The 17,430-nt window shown below is 47.3% G+C and overlaps 1 protein-coding gene and 1 long non-coding RNA gene across 3 annotated transcripts in view; both read left to right on the top strand.

Moving 5' to 3' along the window:
- The window catches only part of LOC109397776 (uncharacterized), a 344,947-nt gene that overhangs the window by 21,889 nt on the left and 305,628 nt on the right, over window positions 1–17,430 (top strand). The gene's annotated exons all lie outside the window — the stretch shown is intronic.
- On the top strand, window positions 8,927–9,249 carry LOC134290649 (uncharacterized). The gene is made up of 2 exons (XR_009998890.1): window positions 8,927–9,020; window positions 9,093–9,249. It is a non-coding gene; the product is annotated as an uncharacterized LOC134290649 (long non-coding RNA).

Raw genomic sequence — 17,430 nt, 5'->3', positions numbered from 1 at the left:
CTCAAAGAACACTAAGTTGAAGTGAGTCAGGCCAAGTTCCAGTGAGGACGCAGAAGAAGAAGAAGACGAAGAAGTAGAAGAAGAAGAAGAAGAAGAGTTGATTTGGGAAGAAGTATTTGTTAGTCACAGAGTGATAGAGTAAGTTATGGGATTAAGAAAATCATGGTTTATCCTGTCGCGATAGTCATCCGCGCAGAGTCCGTAACACAACAATTTCAGATGGCATCATAACTATGATACGCCCTTTAAAAGCGAATTCCAGCCGATACCGTCAGCATGATGATATAACGCAAATATATGTTTGGCGAAATTGAAATAAATCGATAAAATGTCTGGATAGAATCATGATAAAATGCATCTCATTTAGGCGCAGCATTTTATGGTTGTTGCTACTGCTACCACTGCACTGGCTGCCGGCTCTGAAATGCGGTACAAACGAGTACGCCCTCGCAAATTCTGGCATCCCTAGTTTATGCACATACATTAGCATAATTTCGTTTTAAATTTAATAGGAAAACGAATGAATTATAAATTGGATTTCTATTGTTCCGCTCGCTAGGTGGAGTTATGTGTAAATTTTGGGGATTTAGCCTTTGGTTGCACACATGCATCCAAGGAAACGTCTGCCCGGGATCATATCAGTGGGTAATTTTCGAACAGTTCCATTGCTACCGCAAAATATTCAATCTACTACATGGAAGCATTCCAATCCTTCATGGGGGACAAAAATGAAATGATAATGGAACCGAGAGCATTTGTTTCCTCACATGAAATCCGGTTTGTGATGCTGCCGTTTGTTACTTGACACGAATATGACTCGACATAAATTTTCCGCCAAATTTACCCCAGCATTCTGTTTCCTACATGTGTGGCTGATTGCTAGCAGAGCACTTTTTGCACTCGCCTGGTTTATGTTCAACTTTGACTCGTTTCTCCTATATCTCTCTCTATGTTTCCCAGTTTGAGCCAGAGTCAGAGGGCTCAGCAGATACACAAGCAGCTATCACAATTTATGTTGGCGCTGAACTAATGTGCGACTGGTGACAAAGACAATCTTTCAAATATCTTGCAAATTGCTACATCCATTTACATTGTGAGCAGCGCATTTTCAGGTTTAAGTAAATTGGACTTTTCAAATTTCAGCGAACACAGTGTGAACAAATTTGAGCCAATGTGGTTTGTGATATATTTCCTCAGTTCCTCCAGTTCAATTCACAGCAATAAGAAGACGTTAGTAATTTGGGTAAACCATACATTGAAATCACTCTTTCTGCGTATTTGAACATTTTACTATTGCAAGAGAAGTGAAGCCATCTTAACAAATTTCATTCCATAAAATATACCCCCAAAATATGTTTAACCTTCCTTTTGCATCACATAGGCAGCAGCTCGCTGACGTAGTGTGTATGGTTTGGGTAAAAAATAACCCTAATATCAAAGGAGAGTTAAGAGTCTGTAGAATACAATTTGTGGTCCATTTTTGAAAACTCCTCTTCCATCCATTATATTGTACAATCGCAGACTCCCCCATTTCCTTGTTATCTTCTCCAAGCATCGGATACCTGAGGTGAAATGTAAAAGGGAATGGGACCGGCTCCGGTAGTCCCAACCTAACCCGATGCTATTTCCGCTGTCGTCAAGCTCATTTTTCCCCAAGACCACCTGTGTGCGCGAGGAAGCCCACCGTGCACACTACAACTACCCCGGTCAATCGGGTGGATTACCTTCCACATACGCTACGAGCCATGTAGCTAACGACGGTAGGTGATCAAAACAAAACGACGATCAGAAACGAATTGAATTGCACCGTGATTTGGCAGAAATTATCTTTATTGTAAAATACGTTTTTTCTCGCATTTATTGAATTCGATTCAGAGTAAGTACTTAAGAACTACACCTAGTTTATAATTGTAATAAAAATAACTTAAACTACTTATTACCTTAACAGCTTAAACCTATATCTAAAAAACTATTGCGGACAGACAGACAGTTAGGGAAACAGATTAAAAGGAACTATAAACGTAAGTAATTATTGCAATAATGCGTAAAATATGTTCAAAACTTATTGAAATACACTTCCGCAGCTTAAAGCATTATCCCAGAAATACCGGGTGTGCTAAAAGGGGTCCGAAAATCCTTTCTGTCCACCGTCACCGCAACAATCTTTAAGGTTTATAACCTCAAACCTACCGATCTCTGAGATGTCGGGTTCGAACAGGACGACAAGCAAACGTCGCGGTGTGATCCGGCAGCTTACGGATGAGGAATGTTCAGCAGCCGCACGTTGTCCCTCCTGTGACCGCCCCGATGTGGCAGATAAGTGGATGGTCCAATGTGATCTGTGTGAGAGGTGGTTTCACTTCTCGTGTGCCAGGGTTAACGAGAGTGTCAGGGATTGCAGTTATGCCTGTGTCACTTGTGCACTCCAACACGGACTGGAATCCACAAGGTCAACCGCGTCCAGCACCAATTCGGCTAGACGACGACTCGAGCTTCTGCGGTTAGAGGAAGAGAAGGAAGTCCAGGAGAAGCTGCTGGCGGAACAAGTGGAAGAGGAAGCTGCTCTGCAGAAGAAGATGGTAGAGGAGGAACGGGAGCGAAGACAACGAATCATGCAGGGAAGGCTGGAAATTGCAAAGCAATACCTAAGTAAAAAATACGAAGTATTGCAGGAAGAGGAGAGATCCCAAGACGGTGGAAGTCGGAAAAGCCGTTCCAGTACTCGGAGTGTGCTCGGTGATGTGGAGCAGTGGGTGGACAATCAAGATTTAGCCATGGCGGCCGGACCCGGGACTAGTCATGTCCCCGTCAGCGCCACGCTAATTCCCGAAGTTGACCCCAGAACAACCGCTGCAGGCTCAACTGGCGGTACACTGCCGAAAGTTTCTACCCAGGTTGGCTTTCCTAGCCAATCCGGATCAGCGATTAGACCATTCGATCGTAACGAAATCTCCTCGTGGGGCGTACTGGTTCCTCGGTCCGGACAATATCCAGCGAATTCTGTTCAGAATCTCCCTTCGTCGCAACCAACAACATCTAGTACTCCGCAGCAAGAGAGACAATTTCCTCATACAAGTAATCACTCAGCAGTCATCTCTCCCCCCACGACGATGCAGCAAGGTGGGCCGGCGGTGTTCGATATGGACATATCTCCTTCTCACTCCGGCGACAAATCTAGGGCGGACTTAGAGCAAGAGATTCGAGATTTGAAGCAGCAGTTGGCCAGCATTCATCAACCATCTAGTCAGCGCCATTCATTTTCCACTCCGAGCCACAGCAGAGAGTCGGATGCAGTGACTAGTAGCATAAGTATTACGACAAGTGCAGGTATGTCAAACGTGCAAGCTCCATTACGAACAGACCGAGAAATAGGTAGACAGGCACACTATCCCATTCGTTACCCAGTTAGGACTCCGGCTCCGAATGTTAGTATTCCTCAGGGGTTTGTAACACAGGGTAACACACTGAACACTGTAGTGAACTCGTTGCCTCATCGAGGCTCGATGGTTTCGTCAAGCGCTGTAGAGCTAGGGGTTCCAAACTACCCGGTAGCTGTTTCTACCCAGTAGTTTCCGCCAGTCATTCATCGCGACAGTACGAATCAAGTTCAGTGCATCCTCCTATTCGGCATTCGTCTTTTCCGTTTGGTGCTCCCAGCGGACATTCGTCGGGGCAATACGCACTAAGTCAACCGAATCTTCTCAATCAATATCCGACACTTCCGGTTCCCGGACACCCGTTCGTCACGAGTGTATCGAGTGTTCCAAATCCGATCGTCACACCACTACCGTCAAGCAGAATCACTCATGATCTTCCAGTCTCTGCGTGTGGACCGAGTTCACAGCAAATCGCCGCAAGACACGTGGTGCCCAAGGAGCTACCGGAGTTCGCCGGCGACCCCATAGACTGGCCGCTTTTCGTGAGTAGTTACAACAACTCAACGCGTATGTGTGGATATAGCGATGACGAAAACCTCATGCGTCTTCAACGGTGCCTCAAAGGGAATGCGAAGGAGGCCGTTCGGGGACATCTGTACCATCCGTCATCTGTGCCACAAGTCATGTCAACCTTGGAAACACTCTACGGTCGCCCGGAGTTGATTGTGAAGTGCCTGATGAACAAAGTGTATTCAACGCCAGCGCCGAAAGCGGACAAGTTGGAGAGCCTCATCAGCTTCGGACTAGTCGTTCAGAACCTTTGTAGCCAGCTGCAGTCCATGGGCATGGATGCCCATCTTTCAAACCCTTCACTACTCCAGGAGTTGGTGGACAAATTGCCGGCCAATATCAAGCTGGACTGGGCCTTGTACCAACGACAGATCCCGGTAGCAGATTTGCGGACGTTTGGCGCTTACATGGCAACAATTCTATCTGCTGCCAGCAACGTCACACTCTACGCAGAGCCGGTGCGAAAACAGGAGAAATTCAAGGGAAAAGAGAAGGGTTTTGTGAACGCGCATTCGTCGGAGCCGGATCGGAAAGTCCAGCGGGACGTCAAGACGGAAGATGTTGGTGCTAGTGAAGTGCGCCAACCGAAGCCGTGTCTACTGTGCCAGAAGGACGGACACAAAGTGCGCGAGTGCAATAGTTTCAAGAGCTTGTCCCTGGAGAATCGTTGGAAGACGGCCCAGCAGCTAAGCCTCTGCCGCCGCTGCCTGATTCCTCACGGCAAGTGGCCGTGCAAGGCTTCTGTGTGTGGTGTAAGCAACTGTGAAGCACGTCATCACAAGCTACTGCACCCGGGAAACCCTCAGGCGCCGACTATCGAAGCAGTGTCGTCAGCGAGAAGCCAGGTCACACCCACAACATCAGCAACAGTGAACGTTCATCGTCAACTTCCGTGTCCGGTACTGTTCCGGATTCTTCCCGTTACCCTTTACGGGAAAAAGAAGTCAGTCACCACGCTGGCATTCCTCGACGATGAATCTTCCTACACACTAATGGAAAAGGAGTTGGCTGATGAACTGGGCGTTGAAGGTGAGGCCGAACCCCTGTGTTTGCAGTGGACCGGCAGTATCAAACGAATCGAAAAGGATTCGCAGAACGTACAGTTGGGAATCTCGGCGGCCGGGAACAGTCAACAGCACACACTGGAATACGTGCGGACAGTTGAAAGTTTGGATCTTCCCCCGCAGTCTTTGCAGTACGAAGAGATGGCACGCAGATACGATTACCTCAAAGGTCTTCCCGTAGACAGTTATCCTACCGCTACACCCCGTATTCTGATCGGTGTGGACAACGCTAAATTGCTGCTGACTTTGAAGAAGCGAGAAGGGAAGTACTTCGAACCAGTTGCAGCAAAAAACAAGGCTAGGTTGGACCATCTACGGCAAAGCAGAAGGACTTTCGAGTACACCAGAACATCGTATTCTGCACATTTGCGCTCGCTCATCCGACGAACAGCTACATGACGCAGTGAAAAACTTCTTCTCCATCGAAAACGTTGGTGTGGCGCTAGTTCCACAAATCGAAGCTGAAGAAGATCGGCGATCACGTGAGATTCTCGAGCAAACAACTATCCGGACATCATCTGGGCGGTTCCAAACAGGACTACTCTGGAAGTTCGACTGCATTGAGTATCCTGAAAGCCGGTTCATGGCTGAAAAGCGACTGACTTGCTTGGAGCGGAGTTTGTGCAAGAAACCGAAGCTGTACGCAAATGTCCGACAGCAGATCCTCGATTATCAGTCGAAGGGCTACGCCCATAAGCTTACGGATGAAGAGGTAAGCCGCAGTGACCCCAGAAGAGTCTGGTACTTACCGTTAGGAGTGGTTCAGAACCCGAACAAGCCCGGAAAAGTCCGGGTTGTGTGGGACGCTGCGACGAAAACCGGTGGCGTATCATTGAACTCCATGCTACTGAAGGGGCCGGATTTACTCACTTCGCTGCCATCCGTGCTATTCCGTTTCCGTCAGCGAGAGGTTGCCATTACGGGTGACATAAAGGAAATGTTCCACCAGATATTGATTCGACCGGAGGACCGACAAGCTCAGCGTTTCTTGTGGCGGGACAGTTCCAGGGAACCCATGCAGGAATATGTGATGGATGTTGCAACGTTTGGGTCAACATGTTCGCCATGCTCTGCCCAGTACGTGAAGAATAGAAACGCCGAAGAGTGGAAGCAGGTATACCCGGACGCGGCTGCAGCTATTGTGGAGAACACCTACGTAGATGACTACGCCAACAGTTCGGATTCCGTTGAGGAAGCGGCTCGTATAGCGCTCGAGGTGAAGGAGGTTCACGCAAGTGCTGGTTTCGAGATCCGAAATTGGTTGTCAAGTTCTAAACAAGTTCTTCGACGGGTCGGGGAAGAAGCATCACAAGTATCAAAGAGCTTCATTGCAGAAAAGTCCACCGGCTCCGAACGAGTACTAGGAATGACGTGGTTACCAGAACCAGACGAATTCACGTTCACTCTCAAACTACGTGATGAAGTTTTTCAACTGTTGGCGGAGGAATTCATTCCGACAAAGCGTCAAGTGCTAAGAGTGGTAATGAGCATCTTCGATCCTCTCGGGCTTGTTGCAGCGTTTGTGGTGCACGGAAAATGTTTAATCCAGGACATTTGGAGAGCAAAGGTGAACTGGGACGAGCAAATTCCAGAAGAATTGGTCAGCAAGTGGCGGCGTTGGGTGGATGTGCTGCAAAACCTTAACCAGGTGAAGATCCCACGCTGCTATTTCCCTGGATACGATCCCCGCAGTTTGGAGTGCTTAGAACTGCACGTTTTCGTCGACGCAAGTGAGGAAGCGTACGCGTGCACCGCTTATTTCCGGATTGTCGATCGAGGACAGATACGATGCGCTCTCGTGTCTGCCAAAACAAAGGTAGCTCCTCTAAATCCAATGTCGGTGCCTCGTCTGGAATTGCAGGCCGCAGTTATCGGTGTCCGATTAATGAAGGCGGTACAGGACAACCACTCACTCCCGATAAGTCGTCGTGTGATATGGGGTGACTCAAAGACAGTGCAGTCCTGGCTTCGTTCGGACCAGCGGAAATACCGCCAATTCGTAGCTTTCAGAGTCAGCGAAATTCTTAGCGAGACGAGTCTGGAAGAATGGCGATGGGTCCCAACACGGAGTAACGTAGCAGATGAAGCAACGAAGTGGGGTAAAGGACCTAGCTTCCACTCCGACAGCCGATGGTTTACAGGTCCGGAATTCCTTTATGAGGATGAATCAGGGTGGCCAGAACAGGAATATTCGCCACCAAACACCCAAGAAGAAATTCGACCAATCCACGCTCACCATCGTGCATCTTTGGAACCAGTATTTGACTATCAACGCTTCTCCAAATATCAACGACTGCTACGAACGGTAGGATACGTACTGCGCTTCATCGATCGTTGTCGTCGAAAGCATGCAACCGAATCTTCCGATACTGGACTGTCAAGAAAGGAACTGTTGAAGGCTGAACTCGTGCTGTGGCGGCTGGTGCAGAACGAAGAATATCCCGAAGAAGTGTTGACGATACTCAAAAACAAGGAACGACTGCCAGGAGAAGTCAAAAGGTTGATGAAAAGTAGCCCGTTACGCAAGCTGACAGTTTTTCTCGACGATAACGGTGTTCTGCGTATCGAAGGACGGATTGAGGCAGCAAAATTGATTCCATACGAATCCAAGTATCCTGTGGTGCTCTCAAAGCAGCACCACGTTACTCGACTGCTCGTCGAACATTTTCATCGGCGGTACGCACACGGTTACGGAGAAACTGTGATCAACGAGCTTCGACAGATCTTCCACATTCCCAGTTTAAGAACCCTTGTCCGGCAGATAGCCAAGCGTTGCTCATGGTGTACCGTGTACCGTGCTGCACCTCGGACCCCGCGAATGGCACCTCTTCCAGCTGTGAGAGTGACCCCGTACGTGCGGCCATTCACATATATTGCCATTGACTACTGTGGGCCTTTTCTGATTCGCATCGGTCGCAGTAACGTGAAGAGATGGGTGGTACTGATTACCTGCCTAACTATACGGGCCGTCCATCTGGAGGTTGCCTGCAGCATGTCTAGTGAGTCGTGCAAGTTGGCGATTAGGCGGTTTGTCGCGAGGAGAGGAGCACCGCAGGAGATCTATAGTGACCAAGGCACGAATTTCGTTGGAGCTAGCAGGGAGTTACGGGAAGAAATAGCAGCGTTGAACCACACATTAGCTGGAACATTTACAAACCGAGACACCCAGTGGCGTTTCAACCCTCCAGCTGCGCCCCATATGGGTGGAGTGTGGGAGCGTATGGTACGGACGGTGAAAACTTCGTTGCGGACGTTATCAACCAGCAGAACACCGGATGAGGAGACGTTCCAGACCCTATTAACCGAAGTGGAAGGTATTATCAACTCTCGGCCCTTGACATTCGTGCCGTTGGGATCTAAAGACGATGAAGCTCTTACGCCGAACCACTTCCTACTGTTGAGCTCCAACGGTGTAGTTCAACCACCACAGGAACCGGTAGCGGATGGCGGACGAACACTAAGGACTAATTGGAACCTGATACGGAGCATGCTGGATCAGTTCTGGATGAAATGGATCAAGGGCTACTTACCTACGATATGTCGCCGCTCCAAGTGGTTCGACGATACCAAGCCGGTGGAAGTTGGAGATTTGGTGGTGGTTGTCGAAGAAGGTGTTCGGAACAGCTGGACTCGTGGAAAGGTAGTCAAGGTGTATTCCGGTAACGATGGCAAAATTAGGAAGGTGGACGTGCAAACTACGAATGGAGTAATGCAGCGGCCGGTTACCAAGGTTGCTGTACTGGACGTGGCTGTGGGTGGTATGGCTGAGGAAGGCCAACAGCAATACGGGTCGGGGAATGTGTGCGAGGAAGCCCACCGTGCACACTACAACTACCCCGGTCAATCGGGTGGATTACCTTCCACATACGCTACGAGCCATGTAGCTAACGGCGGTAGGTGATCAAAACAAAACGACGATCAGAAACGAATTGAATTGCACCGTGATTTGGCAGAAATTATCTTTATTGTAAAATACGTTTTTTCTCGCATTTATTGAATTCGATTCAGAGTAAGTACTTAAGAACTACACCTAGTTTATAATTGTAATAAAAATAACTTAAACTACTTATTACCTTAACAGCTTAAACCTATATCTAAAAAACTATTGCGGACAGACAGACAGTTAGGGAAACAGATTAAAAGGAACTATAAACGTAAGTAATTATTGAAATAATGCGTAAAATATGTTCAAAACTTATTGAAATACACTTCCGCAGCTTAAAGCATTATCCCAGAAATACCGGGTGTGCTAAAAGGGGTCCGAAAATCCTTTCTGTCCACCGTCACCGCAACAACCTGGTTCAGGAGGAGATGGTGCAGTAGGGATTATAGTACCGGGACCTGCCGAACACCGAACCATGGGTCCAGAAAAATGGCGGCGATATGGACGACTGGCTATGAGGGCTTCGTAGTCGCCAAAGTAAAGGCGAAGGCCGGCGATAATAGCGGGTGACTTTAATGCCTGGGCCGTGGAATGGGAAAGCCGTTTCACGATCCAGCGGGGTCAGATCCTGCTAGACACTACTAGCTGTCGACTTGGTTAATCAACTCGACTTGGTCGGTATCAAGAGCACCTTTAAACGATACGGTGCGGAGTCGATAATTGGCGTTACTTTTTGTATTCCTGGCCTAACAAGTAGTTCAAACTGGAGAGTAGACGACATTCACAGCGATCACATGGCGGTTCGCTACAGTATCGACTACAACAACATCAGGCAGCGTGTAGAGGAAGAGTCGACTAGGCCTAGGCCAAGCCCTCGCTTGAACTTGCTTGATTGACCGCCCGTAGATGCTACTCCGTTATTGCTAGATCAGCTGAATTTACACAGAGAACCAACAGATAATATTTGGGATTAATATTTATTATCAATGTGTAACTTCTGGTGATCTGACATATTAAGCAATACCGGCACCGGCCACGACCGAATGCAGGTCAATTTAGGGAACGGGGAGGAACTGCTGTTGTGATACTCGCTTGGCCCCCCAACCGCATCACCGCCCATCCGGAACTTGCGGGGATAGCAAAGTCCCTTAGCGTAGGTGAGGCCCCAGGTCGGCACGGAGTTCCGAACCTGGCTTAAAAAGTAGCTATTGCAGAGGCTCCCGAGATGTTCAGGTCTGCTATGCAGAAATGCCTGGACGAGGGAGTTTTCCCAGGAGCTGGGAAGAGGCAGAGCCTGGTTCTATGGACAAAGGCGGGGAAACCACCCGGAGACCCGTCGGCACATGGACCAATATGCTTGATAGACACGGCGGGGAAGGTGCTCGTAAAGATCATTCTCAATAGAATGTCGAGGTTCACCGAGGGCGAAAATGGTCTTTCGAGTAACTAGTACGGCTTCCGGAAGGGGAGGTCCACCGTAGACACTGTCTTGTCGGTTACAAAAAACGCCGAAAAAAGCACTCGAGCTTAAGAGAAGGGGAATTCGTTTCTGTGCGATAGTGACTCTGGATGTAAGGGATGCGTTTAATAGCGCCAGCTGGTCTGCCATTGCCAATGCGCTCTTGCGTCTGGGGATACCGGGGTACCTGTACAAGATTCTCGAAAGTTACTTTCATAATCGCGTACTAGTTTACGACACGGAGGTGGGTCGGAAGTGCTTTTACATAACCTCAGGAGTCCCGCAAGTTTGCATCCTGGGTCCGGTGTTATGGAATGTCATGTACGACGAGGTGTTGAGGTTAGAGTACCCAGTGGGAGTGGAGATTGTCTTATTTGCCGACGATATTACACCGTAGACTTCGGTGAAACAACCGAGGAGGTGAAGTTGACTACCGACCACTCGATCAAGGTTGTGAAGGCGTGAATGTGGTCCAGGAAACTGGAGCTGACTCACCATAAGACAGAGGTGACGATGGTTAACAACCAGAAGTCGGAGCAGCAGACGGAGATTAGTGTAGGTGAGTGCACTATCCTGTCAAAGCGCTCCGCCAAACACTTGGGCGTGATAATCGACGATAAGCTTACCTTCGGTAGCCACGTCGATTATGCCTGTAAACGAGCCTCCACAGCTATTGCGGCACTGTCCCAGATGATGTCCAATAGCTCTGCGGTGTACGCCAGTAAGCGCAAGCTTCTGGCTAGTGTTGCTACGTTCATTCTTAGGTATGGCGGCCCGGCGTGGGGCACTGCGCTAAGTACTGAATGCTATCGACGGAAGCTATAAAGTACGTACAGGCTCATGTGCCTGAGGGTTGCGAGCGCGTACCGTACCGCGTCACACGACGCTCTCTTCGTCATTGCTGGTATGGTGCCTATCGGCATCCTTATCAGTGAGGACATGGAGTGCTTCGAAATGCGCGGCACAAGAGGCATACGCAGGACTGCCAGGATGGGTTTCATGGTTAAATGGCAGCGCGCGTGGGACAGTTCCACCAAAGGAAGGTGGACCCATAGGTTGATACCGAGGGTAGATAGTTGCCCAAGCAACACACATGTTATATAAAAGCTACGACAGCGCAAGTTTTGGTTGTATAGAAGTTTATTTTACGTTATTTAAACACAATGTTAAAATTACGTAAAATAAACTGCTATACAACCAAAGCTTGCGCTGTCGTAACTCTATTATAACATGTGTGTTGCTTGGGTGGATTAATAAGCGCCATGGGGAAGTTACATTCCACCTGACACAGGTCCTTACAGGTCGTGGTAGCTTCCGTTAGTATCTACACCGTTTCGGGCATGTGGATTCTCCCAAATGCCCAGTGTGCAATGAGAGGAAACGGCGGAACACGTTTTGTTCGTGTGCTTGCGTTTTCGCACAATGCGTGACCGCATGCTTGCCACATGCGGGGAGGACACAACTCCGGACAATTTGGTCCAGAGGATGTGTAGGGATGAGGTTAGCTGGAACGCCGTTTCAACGGCTATCACCCATATCGTCCTGGAGCTACAGAGGAGGTGGCGCGTGGACTCGGAGAAAGGCTAGTTCAGATGCGGTACAAGAGGTGATCCAGAGGTTCGGAGTGGGCTTCGTAGGTCATACCGGCGCCCTGCGGGTTGGGCAAAGGCCATGGTCTGTACAAATTTTTTTTTGTATGAACGAAAGACCTTAGGGTGGTGTTGGGGGGGGGGGGGAAGGGTTGTTGGGTGTTTGTTGGTGTTACGTGGTTTATGGACAGCCCTATAGAGTATTCTCAATTAGCCACGCTTTGGTGAATCCATAAATATCGTAACTTACGTCGCTACATGCGAGATTGTAGTCTGCTATACTGCCTCCAACATTTTGGTAATAGACCAGAATTGACGATGTGACAGCTGGGGTGGCAAGTCTGGAAAATGAGGTTCGTGTGGCGTATTCTGCCGGAAGAGTTTGGAAGACTTGCCTGGTTGCACAGGCTGGAAAACCCCATTGCCAGTCTCAAATACAGAACCGGAACGACTGTAGAGCGCAGGCTGAATAAGCTCGACTGTGTTGGGGGACGTTTTCTAACAATCAACTGGCAGTGTAGAATTAGCGTAATGTTAAAATACACATAAATAAAAACAAAAAAATATTCAACTGCTACCCCGGGTTATTGTATTTGTATACTGAAGAACTGCTATAGATCGAATTTATACTTCATCAGCATGGTCTGACTGAACAGCTTATCATTTACTGCCTCGGATTTATGGATATTTCATTATAAGCTTAAGACCTATTAATACATATAGATTTTTTATATTTCAGTTCAAGCATAGTCCGAATTTATACTTCATCAGCATGGTCTGACTGAACAGCTTATCATTTACTGCCTCGGATTTATGGATATTTCATTATAAGCTTAAGACCTATTAATGCATATAGATTTTTTATATTTCAGTTCAAGCATAGTCCGACATGAAGTAAATATAGTTACTGCTACCTCATGGTGCAACCAAGGATTGATGTAGCAAGTAACATTCAAATCTGTCTAATTTTTGAACTCCATTATATCCATCGGTTGATTGTCACCAAAGATGCATTATTCAATTTGTGGGAAATCGTATAAACACTCATCCCATCCGAATCCAGCTATGGATAGTAGGTACAGCATACCAGTCAGCTAAAAGGGACAAGCAGAAGGATGCTCTCCCATGTACGTTGTAAATTTTATATGTATGCTCGGCACGGAGTAGGTATGTGGCTGTTGCTGCTGTTGTCAGTATCGAAAACATCTTCGAGACATCAGCAGCAACAGCTACAACAACAACAACAACTACCACAATGACATGGAAAGCATGTTGTAGACTCATCGTTCGAAGTAAGGAGAGCTTCTCTGTCTGAGAGCTGTGTGTACAATGATGACAAAATCAGTTCAGTGGGAAAACTTACAACAATTTCAGACATTGGCATCTTCCAAGTTGATTCCAAGCTCGATGATGGAGTGAAATTCTGGGCTTGGGGGAAAGGAAAGACAAATGAATGGTATCCAATCGGAGTTGGTTTAGACAAGATGCTCGACTGAGGAATATTTCGTCTGTGTGCATAATACGCTCTGTTACAATGTGCAGTATGGATGTAAATTAGACTGCAAGCGAAGGGAAACACTCATTTATGCATGTTTCAGAAAATCAAAATCAAATTCGTTAAGAAACCGATAAATGATTGGTATTGAAATTGACATTTCGATTAACTCTTGTACTCACCTAGGTGAAAGGGATACTTTAAAATGAAATGATATTGAAAGTTGTATGTTTTAGAGTGAATCACGGAAACTGCATGTCAGAAGATATTTTTATATCAACCATGCACAAGAACGCTTTTCAAGTTTAAGATATCAATTCCACTCATCAAATCAAGTTTCCTACCTTAAGGCAAAAAAGCCATTCCTTTGAGTTTGGATGTAAGTCTAGTTTCGTTCTGTGGTAGAAAGACAAAGTGCACTCGAAGAAAGAGACACCACGTAATACATTTTCAGAGTACCTATATCGAATTCCGGGAAGCCATTAGCAGCAAAAAGCACTTTCCAAAGTGTGAGATGAGTAATGGATATTGGAATTCAAGTGCATCCTAATCTTAGAAACGGAAAAGTTCTTAGCTTTTCTTTGTTACCAGGTGATTTTCATATTGGAGATTCAAAGCGCTTTATAATTTAGTACAGAAATCTATTGTTGGTCACATATTATTTAAAAACCAACTGAAAATGAAAAAAATTGATCCCTAAATTTTTTTAATTTCATAATCAGCAAATAGTACGTCACGATTAACTTGGCTTTCGGCTGCCGCTCTTCATCCTTGATCACCCCACATGCTCCACCTGGTCCGCCTATCGTGGTCTTTATACTGCACGCCTTTTTGTGCCATCTGAATCAATCGTGAACACCAACTTTGCAGGGAGGTTGTCCGACATGCATACAACAAGCCCTGCCCATCGTATCCTTTCACCTTCTGGATACTGGGTTCGCGTTTTGTAAATGGAGCATTTGGTACGGGGTGAATCGTTTAGATCGCAAATTCTTCTGGAGCCCGTAGTAGACGGGACATCCACTGATGATGCGCCAACGGATTTCACGCCTCACGTTGTTGTCGTCAGTAATGATCCAAAGTAGACACTTGAATAATCAAATATTTTCTCACTCTGGAACGCCACGGTTTCCTTTGCGAGTAACTTTGGCAAGAGTCTAGAAAAATATAACTGCATTGTAATCACCTTTTCTTCATCCGACTATGTTACGCCTTCGAATGCGAAAGAATTTGACCGGATCTAGGAAGGCCAGTTGATCGCTCCCCTCTTTGATTTGGACTAATCGATTATAGTTATCTACCACTCAATCCTCCGAGTATCGCCGATTGATCGTCGCGGCAGCTGAGAGGAACACTATACAAAGTGTGAATGAAGTCAACATATGGTGGCTCCAGGGAGGAAATACTGCTACCAAAATTTACCAGCCTGTCAGAGTAGAAGAAAATCGAACTCCAAAAGCACGTGGAAAGGTGAAAGTACGACACATTCCATGCAGCGTTTGACTACTACCTAAACAATACAGACCTCGACTAACAGAAGTACGCTTGATAGGCTCAATTGGAATCTAGGTCGGTTGGAGACTGCTTCGGATGACCGGAGCTAAGAGCGATCGTAACTGGAAATAATTAGCGGTTTTTATTTTTTGGAAAAATACAGTATACAAGCAAATTAACTGGTGTGTGGAGGCCGATGGATTCGACCTCCGCCGGTGGAGGAGACTCAGTTCTCCCAGTTTGACGATACAGTATTGTCACGGGTGGGCACAATGCAGATCTTTGATATTGCTCTGCGGTAGCTGCCGTCCTTAGTCTTGACTGTTATGTCCCACACATTCCCGTCTTCGCTAGTGTGAACGTCTGTCACTTGGCCGATGTGCCATTTCAGAGGCGCTCGTTCTTCATCCTTCAGGACCACCATTGTCCCCACTGCAACGTTGTTCCGACGTACAGTCCATTTCTTCCTACTGTGAAGGTCCGACAGGTATAGCTTGGACCAGTTTTTCCGCACCTGGTGTATGTACCCTTCAACCGTTTGGAAGGCTGACAACCGATTCTAGGGAATTCCATCCAGATCTGGTTCCGGTATGGCCTAGAGGGAACGCTGGATTGAAGCCCGTGCACTAGGGAGGGGTTTTGAGGGTTAAATCCCTCCCATTGCCAATGTTCCATACACTAGGCTGTTACTTGGCGGGTCGGAAGGACCACGCCTAGCGAGCAAGACTCTTAGGGTCGGCACGTTTCGCTGGTCAAGAACCCAAGTAAAACACTTTTTTTGATTTTTAACTATTTATTTAATTTTACTTACTGTGTGTGTGGAGTGTGGAACGTTGCGGCCGGCCGGAAGTGAAGCACTGGGGTGGTTTCCTGCGGGTATCCTGAGCGTTCGGTGGACCAACGGGCTTGGACGGGATGACGGGGTGCGCGGCACAACCTTCGCGCTTGATCTGACCACCGGGGTGGCGTGGTGGCTGATGTCCAGGGGTCTCAATGGGGAATGCCGAGGACTTCGGGCGTTCACGGGGCTTTCTGGGCGTCGGAGGGTCCTCAACGCCAGACGGAACTTCGGGCTGTCCGGGAGGGCCACTAACTGAACGGAAGGGCGTTGTTCGGACCTCCTAGATGGCGGACGGGATGCCTCACAGACGGTCACGGACCACGGGTGGCCACTACCAGGCTGAATAGGCCTATAATAATAGGTCCTATGGAAAGTAGGGTTATAGGCGAGGTTTTAACAGGACTACTGGGCGTATCGTTGATGGCACTCGTTGGATCATACCTGATTCCAGAATAACTCCTCATGGATCAAACTTTAACTTTCCGATTCACTGGATAGCTTCCAACGGTTAATTTAACTTTCACCGAATTTTGGCTCTTAGACGAACTACTTGCCTCGAGAGGTCAGAACGGAAAGAGTTTGCTCTTAGCTCAATTCGACCCAGTAGCCTGTCCCTCTTGCCTTTTCCCCCTTTCCCCTTTATATTTCTCTTTTTGGCATGGATGGTGTCATGGCAACCCTTTTCCCCTTTTTGGCTCATTTGGTGTATGTGTTGTGTTAGGTCTGTTCAGTGTAAGGTGATTGTGTGTTAACAAATTTTGTTCTGATTTTATTCATTATCCTTCTATAACATTTACTAACATACAATATAATTTACTAACAAAAAGCACATAATAGAATATCAATTTACTAACAATCTACACTAACTATACCAACAAATACTAACAAATTTATTCTTAAGAACTAATAAACAAAGTTAGCGTTTCTCAACGGTAACAAGGCACACCTCCGATTTTTGCCAAAATATGAAAAAAAAAAACCCTCCCTTGTCGTCTTTTCTGTGTTCGGGCCTGGCTGGATCAGGAAGTGTCCGGGAGTTGACGCTTTGAAAGCATCCGGATCATTTCTGAACGGCCTTGAATTAAAAACTGCATCCGTCTGAGTCAAAATCATTGTCATCTCATCGTACAGGAGCTTGCGCTTGCCGATCGTCCGTTTGAACAGCGGCTTGAACGACTTTATTGTTGACTCCCACAGTCCGCCGAGTTTGGCGACTACACTGGGATGAAGTGGAATTCTATTTGCTCCTCGTTCACTTGCCTGACTACGTCCGGCTGGAATTGTTGGTTGATGAACTGTCGACGAAGTTCTTCTTGCTGACGCCTCGCTCCAACAAAGTTTCTGCTATTGTCGCACATGATTAGCTTCGGCTTGTCACGGGAGGAGAAACGCTTCAAGGTCGCAATGAAACCTCGAGCGGACAAGTCAACCGCTAGTTCCAGATAAACAGCCTTGGTTACGAGGCAGATGTATATGGCGACGAAAATCTTCACTGGTTAATTACGTTGGTATGGGCACGCAACTCGAAACGGGTCGCAGTAGGCCACCCCTACGCGCTGAAACGGCGGACAAGGAGTCAGCCACGAGCTGATCCTGGATCCTTGGCCTGACTCTAAAGCAGGACACGCATTCGTGAAGTACCGCACGAGATGCAGGAC

This window comes from Aedes albopictus, chromosome 3, assembly GCF_035046485.1.
Source record: "Aedes albopictus strain Foshan chromosome 3, AalbF5, whole genome shotgun sequence".
NCBI lineage: Eukaryota > Metazoa > Arthropoda > Insecta > Diptera > Culicidae > Aedes > Aedes albopictus.
The sequence above is the reverse complement of the archived record's forward strand: the minus strand, read 5'-3'. Positions and strand labels throughout refer to the sequence as shown.